The sequence below is a fragment of the Euleptes europaea genome, chromosome 19, assembly GCF_029931775.1.
Source record: "Euleptes europaea isolate rEulEur1 chromosome 19, rEulEur1.hap1, whole genome shotgun sequence".
Taxonomy (NCBI): domain Eukaryota; kingdom Metazoa; phylum Chordata; class Lepidosauria; order Squamata; family Sphaerodactylidae; genus Euleptes; species Euleptes europaea.
In genome coordinates this window covers 18,964,858-18,972,210 of record NC_079330.1, presented here as the reverse complement: position 1 = coordinate 18,972,210, position 7,353 = coordinate 18,964,858, and positions in this window count along the sequence as shown.

The window sequence follows — 7,353 nt, the reverse complement described above, 5'->3', positions numbered from 1 at the left end:
AGGGCGGCAGGAAAAGAGGAAGACCCAACAAGAGATGGACTGACTCAATAAAGAAAGCCACAGCCTTCAATTTGCAAGATCTGAGCAAGGCTGTCAAAGATAGGACATTTTGGAGGACTTTCATTCATAGGGTCGCCATGAGTCGGAAGCGACTTGACGGCACTTAACACACACACACACAATAAAATATTTCATAAGAGTTCCCCCCCCCCAGTGTTTTTTTCCAGTTTTCCAGCAGAAACTTTGGGGGGGGCGGGAATGGGGGGGGGTTATTTCCCCCAGGTATGTTTGGAGGACTTTCATTCATAGGGTCGCCATGAGTCAGAAGCGACTTGACGGCACTTAACACACACACACACACACAAAGCGACCATGCGTTTTCGCCCAAAGCCTGCCTAGAAAACGTCGGGATGCGACGTCGCCCCATGGATCAGGAATGACCCGGTGCTTGCACAGGGGACCTTTACCTTTATAATTACAATTGATACTCTTTTGAATTTTCTTTTTCTTTTTTGTTATGATTGTATTTGTTTATTTCGTTTTATATTATACAAATAAAAAAATCTACAATAAAAAAAAAAGAGAGAGAGAGAGAGAGAGAGATTGCAGAAGGAGCAGGGAGAGGTCCTCTCCCTCCGCCCGCTGCCTGCCTGCAGTCCCCGGCGGGGCGTGCCCAGCCGCCTGGGAGTGGAGGGGAGGAGAGGAGGGGATCCTCCGGCTCCGGCGCTGCAAGTCGGCCGGGCGGGCAGAGCGGCGCCGGCTGGGCGATGGCCCCGTCTCCGCTCCGCCGCCTGCTTTGGCTGCCTCTCGTCCAGCTGTGCGCCGGGGCGGCCGTCGGAAGCCCGCAGCCGGGGCGTCTCCCAGAGGCAGAGGTGAGCGCAGGAGGGGAGGGAGGCTCAACAGCCAGCCAGCCAGGCAGGGGTTAAGTTCACCTTCTAAAACTGGGTTTTCCAACCTGTGGGTCTTGACAGGTCAGAAAGCCTGTGCAAGTGGGGCCCAGACTTTTACAGTTTTCTTGATCTGTGCACGCTCTGCATTTTTTAAAAAAAATATTAGGTCACCTTACCTAGTAAACTTGGACTTGAGGGTCACCGTACCAAGCCGCCACTGAGCCAGCATGTAGTGGTTAGGAGCGGTAGACTCTAATCTGGACAATTCCCCACTCTTCCACTTGAAGCCACCTGGGTGACCTTGGGACTGTTGTGGGGAGAGGGATGGAGGTTGTAAGCTGGTTTGATTCTCCTGAAAAGGTAGAGAAAATGGGCTTATAAAAACCAACTCTTCTTCTTCTTCAAAAAGGTTGGGAACCACTGTTCTAAAATGAAAGGGGGGGTTTCCCTTGTGGCTGCTCAGGGGGAAGGCGTTCTGTACGTGCACAGAGATGCTCTGCGAGCTCCAAGGCCAATTTCCTCTCCCGGCGTTCAAAAAACAACCCAGGAAGAAGAAGGGTTGTTTTTATGTGCCGGCTCATGTGGAGGAGTGGGGAATCGAACCCAGTTCTCCAGATCAGAGTCCACCGCTCCAAACCACCACTCTTAAACATTACACCATGCTGGCTCTCATGAAGCTGCCTTCTAGTGAATCAGACCCTTGGTCCATCAAAGTCCGTATTGTCTACTCAGACTGGCAGTGGCTCTCCAGCTCTCAGGCAGATCACCTACTTGCCTAATCCCTTTAACTGGAGATGCCGGGGATTGAACCTGGGACCTTCTGCATGCCAAGCAGAGGCTCTGCCACTGAGCCACAGCCCCTCTCCATGGCTCTCCAGGGTCTCAGGCAGAGGTCTTTCACATTACCTACTTGCCTAGTCCCTTTAACTGGAGATGCCGGGGATTGAACCTGGGACGTTCTGCATGCCGCGCAGATGCTCTACCACTGAGCCACAGCCCCTCAGCTCAGCTCAGACGCTCAGCATAGCTGGATTGGACCAAAGACTGGATTCCTGACATCCTCAGAATGTAGCCCGATGCCGCGTGCTGGGCCCTCTGGTGGTGCTTGCCCCCAGCGAGTGTTCCGAGGTACACTGCTTCTGTACGTGGAGGTTCCATTAATCAATATCATGACTAATAATAGAAGGGGTCTGTTGGATCAGACAAAAGTCCCTCTAGACCTGCATCCTCTTTCAACAGTTGGCTAGGTGCTTCTTTTTCCTGCTTTCCCTGACTCCGTGAATGCACTGACTGTGGGGTGAAAACTTGCAGTTGGAGTTGCCAACTTTTTTACTAGTGCACGCTCTTATGCCTTTTAACAAGGACCATGAGGTAAAGACCTTAACAGCTGATGGTGTTTATCCCAATGCCTTGAAAAGCTACCTCTGCCTATTACCGTGTATCAAGCCACAATTAAGGTGTTGGATTTGGCCAGATTGGGTGAAGTCCTTTGGGTTACTTGGCAGCCCCAGTTAATCCAAGTTTATGTTCACACTATGACTTCACAAACACAAAACTGCTGCATCAGCAAACCGCGTGTGAAAGAAGAAGAGTTAGTTTTTATATGCCGACTTTGTCTACCACTTAAGGGAGAATCAAACCGGCTTACAATCACCTTCCCTTCCCCTCCCCACAACAGACACCCTGTGAGGTAGGTGGGGCTCAGAGAGCTCTAAGAGAGCTGTGACTAGCCCAAGGTCACCCAGCTGGCTTCATGTGTAGGAGTGGGGAAATCAACCCAGTTCGCCAGATTAGACTCCACCGTTCATGTGGAAGAGTGGGGAATCAAACCCCATGGGTCAGCAATAACCTGGTGTTTGCACAGGGGGATTACCTTTACCTTTAATGTTGTGATAAGAATTCCCAGATTGCTCTAATTGAAGGGCGCTGGGAGAACTTTCTTGGTACTTCTGATCTTGACCAACACAGCATGGCTATGAGCCCATTTACCCCTTGATTTCATCTGCACAAATAATTAGGAGGAGTTGACCCTGGAGAAGGGAAGCATGCAGAGATGCAACAGACAGACTCTGGGGGTGGGCAACCCTGCAGTGTTTCTGTGACTTAAGAGCATCCATCACACTTGATGCCTACTGAAAGCAGGCATGCAGCAGCAAATCATTCAGAGACATGGCGGGCATCCTCCTTCCACCATGGAGAGGGGAACTTGGTGCTCACACAGGGTTTGGGGAAGCTAGGCTGAGCTTCCATTTGTCCCAGGAATGCCGTCTTCGGACTGGGAAGGAAGAAGGATTTCTAGCAGGATTTCTAGCAATCAGGAGACTTCGGTACTGTTCATTTGATACAGGCTCTTTGTGTTTATCGAGAAGCGCTCTGCACATTCTCAGAGGCACACTAACATTTTTACATGTCCCAGGGCTGGACCTTGCAACTGAAAACAAATTGTCAGATCAAACCTGTATGGACATAAGGTGTCTGTTATTGGCAGGGGTGGGGATCAATATAGTATTATCCTCTTTAGAAGCTGGACCGGATGGCCTCATGGAGCCTTTCTCATGGCTCTATGAATAAACATTATGGTCAGATAGTTTTACTTCTGTGTTTTGTTAAAATGTTTATATCCTGCTTTTTGCTAGGGGACATGCCCTCAAAGTGACTTGTATTATTCTGAAAACTGATGTTAAATTCATAAGAAAATGTATTAAAATGTAACAAAAGCAACAGAGCCATAGTCCAGAGACACAAACTGGCAATCCCCCCCACATCTGCATCTATCCCACCCAGCAATGAGACAGTGATCTACTAACCCACAGGCCTAACAAGCAAGAAACATTTTCACCGTCATAAGAAGCCTGCTGGTTGACCCTGGGCCAGACACAGTTTTCTCAGAACTCTCTCAGCCTACACAGAGGCAGGCAATGGCAAACCACCTCCAAACGTCTCTTGTTGGTCACATGAAGCCGCCTTCTACTGAATCAGACCCTGGGTCCATCAAAGTCAGTATTGTCTACTCAGACCAGCAGTGGCTCTCCAGAGTCCCAGGTAGAGGTCTTTCACATCGCCTGCGTGCCTAGTCCTTTTAACTGGAAGAAGAGGAAGAGTTGGTTTTTATATGCCGACCTTCTCTACCACTTAAGGGAGACTCAAACCTGCTTACAATCACCTTCCCTTCCCCTCCCCACAACAGACACCCTGTGAGGTAGGTGGGGCTGAGAGAGCTGTGATTTGCCCAAGGTCACCCAGCAGGCTTCATGGATAGGAGTGGGGAAACAAATCCAGTTCACCAGATTAGCCTCCACCGCTCATGTGGAGGAATGGGGAATCAAAACCGATTCTCCAGATCAGACTCCACCGCTCCAAACCACTGCTCTTAACCACTACACCATGCCGGGGATTGAACCTGGGACCTTCTGCATGCCAAGCAGATGCTCTGCTACTGAGCCACGGCCCCTATGAGGTTGCCATAAATCAGCTGTGACTTGATGGCACACACACACATATGCATCATGGGAAAAGGACTTCCAGGACTTTGGGTCTGCCACAGAAAAGGCCCTGTTTTATGTTGATATATGGCAAAACTCCAATGGCAGTGGCACCTCAATTCTGAAGATGATCCTTCCAGTACCCTAATCCCCAATTGTTTAGGGCCTTAAAGGTCAAAACCAGCACTTGGAGCTGAGCCTGGAAATGAAATTGGAAGCCGGTGATTCAGGATTAAAAATGGGAGTAACGCGATCCAGGCGAGTCACCCTCGATAACAACTTGGGAGGCTACACGTTGAACCGGCGGATATTTCCAAGAACTTTTCATACATGCAGCATACAGCACATTGCAACTGTCTGATTTAAATCTGCTTTGCTAGTTTTGCAGGGCTTTGTGGGACTGTGCCCCCATGGCAGAGCGCAAGCTGTGCACGCAGAAGGTCCCAGGTTCAATCCCCGGCGTGTCCCATTAAAGCGTCTCAGGTAGCAGAAGAAACTCTTTTCCGGCTGGGCCCCTTCCCTACCAGGAGCAGATAATACTGAACCCCAAGGGACCTGTGATGTGACTGGGCATAAGGCAACTCCATATGTTTGTGGAGAGATTGTGGCTCAGGGGCATATGCTGTACACGCAGAAGGTCCCAAGTTCAATCTCTGGATCTTCAGCAAAGGGAGCTCAGGTTTCAACCACTGGGAAAGACCTTTCCATCCCCGAGATCCTCGAGAGAAACAGCTAGTCAGGGTAAGACTATTTTAGTCCATGTATTTTGTTTTATCTGGCCAAGGGCCGTAAATAAACTATCATCTAGTCAGGGTATGGATCTTTGTAGTCGGAACACAGCTGCTTTATGTGGGGCTTAGGTTGAACCACAAGTTTAAGACTTCGCAAAGCAGCGCACCATATTTTGTTATTGCAGCCTGTCACTGATCCACCTTTGACACTCCCGACTCCCCCCGCCGGGGGATTTCAACTTTGTAACGCCTTACACACACGCTCCTTCTTTCCGCTTCAAGCGGCACACCCAAGTGCATGCGTTCAATACAGCTGCATTATTGTCTTTGTAATGAGAGTTCAGTTCACAGCGTAGCTGGCCCCTTTGCTTTATATGCTTATACAATTGTGCATGTGGAGGGGTGTCCATTGGTATCATTTACTTTATGCTTTTTGAAAAGCCTTATTAGTGATTTTGCCTGTTCTTTCAATCTATACAGGGATGTTCACAACTGCATTCTACCATTAATACCAGCTGCTGTTTGGTACAGTCTGTGGTTATATATTAGAGCATTTTTGCACACAATTAACAACAGATGCTGGTAATTTGTACTGCCATTAATTATATATAGGAATATTTATTGTATTTATGAAATTCATTGAATTGTTGTTACTTGGAAATGTCATGCTAAGAACATTTTAATACATTTATGAAGTTTACATGCACAATATATTGAAGTGATTGTTATCACACTGAAATAAATATTGTCATTATTTCTATTTCTAATATTTTTGAGCCTCGTGCTGTACTTTGGTTTATTACCCACTTTTTGCAGCATAGGTGCTTATCTTTTTTGCTAGAACTGCCAGGTAGTAGCAGGAGATCTCCTGCTAATTCAACTGATCTCCAGCCGATAGAGATCAGATCACCTGGAGAAAAATGGCCGCTTTGGCAATTGGACTCTATGGCATTGAAGCCCCTCCCCTCCCCAAACCCCTCCCTCCTCAGGCTCCGCCCCAAAAATCTCCCGCCGGTGGTGAAGAGGGACCTGGCAACCCCAGCGCACCATCAAGTGCAAATGGCGCTCTCTGCCATACTGCAGAGGATCCTGAGTGAAAGGTAAAGGTGGTCCCCTGTGCTAGCACCGGGTCATTACTGACCCGTGGGGTGACGTCACATCCCGACGTTTACTAGGCAGACTATGTTTATGAGGTGGGTTGCCATTGCCTTCCCCAGTCGTCTACACTTTACCCCAGCAAGCTGGGTACTCATTTCACTCATTTAGGGGAGGGGCTGTGGCTCAGTGGTAGAGCCTCTGCTTGGCATGCAGAAGGTCCCAGGTTCAATCCCCAGCATCTCCAGTTAAAGGGACTAGGCGAGTAGGTGATGTGAAAGAGCCCTGCCTGAGACCCTGGAGAGCCGCTGCCAGTCTGAGTAGACAATACTGACTTTGATGGACTCAGGGTCTGATTCAGTAGAAGGCGGCTTCATGTGTTCATGTGTGTTTATCGCCCTTGGAAGGATGGAAGGCTGAGTCAACCTTGAGCAGGCTATCTGAAACCGACTTCTGTCAGGATCGAACTCAGGTCTGCAGGACTGCAGCTTACCACTCTGCACCACGGGGTTCTCTACACTTTTCTAAAGTTGCATGATGGTGCAAATGGGGAGTGGGAGGGCCTGTGGATCAATGGTAATGCATTTGTTCGGCATGCAGAAAGTTCCAGGTTCAATCCCCAGCATCTCTAGCTAAAAGGACCAGGCAATAGGGACCTCTGCCTGAGACCCTTGGAGAGCTTCTGCCAGACTTTGTTAGACTGTATTGACATAAGTACATAGCTTCCATTAGGCATTCTCCAGGGTTTACTCCCTGTTATTTCTTTATTCTAGTACCCTGCTAGAAGGAACCCTTCTTAGCAGGTCAGCCTAGATGTTCTCAGGGAGTGCCATTACCAGGCTCTTTGCAGGGAATCACTGGTCTAAGGGGGTTTCCCAGCAAGGAAAGTCACCTTCCTCCCCTTCCTTCTATCAAAAGGCTCAGATAATAAGTGATGTGAAAGACCTCTGCCTGAGACCCTGGAGAGCTGCTGCCGGTCTGAGTAGACAATACTGACCTTTATGGAACAATGGGCCAATTCAGTATAAGGCAGCTACCTGTATTCCTCTTTCTTGGCTTAGCGCTAACATTTTGGAACATTTTATTCTAAAAAAAGAACAAATACTTGCTACTCCAGTATTAGATTCAGCCTTTTCAGGGGTAATTCCTCCTTCC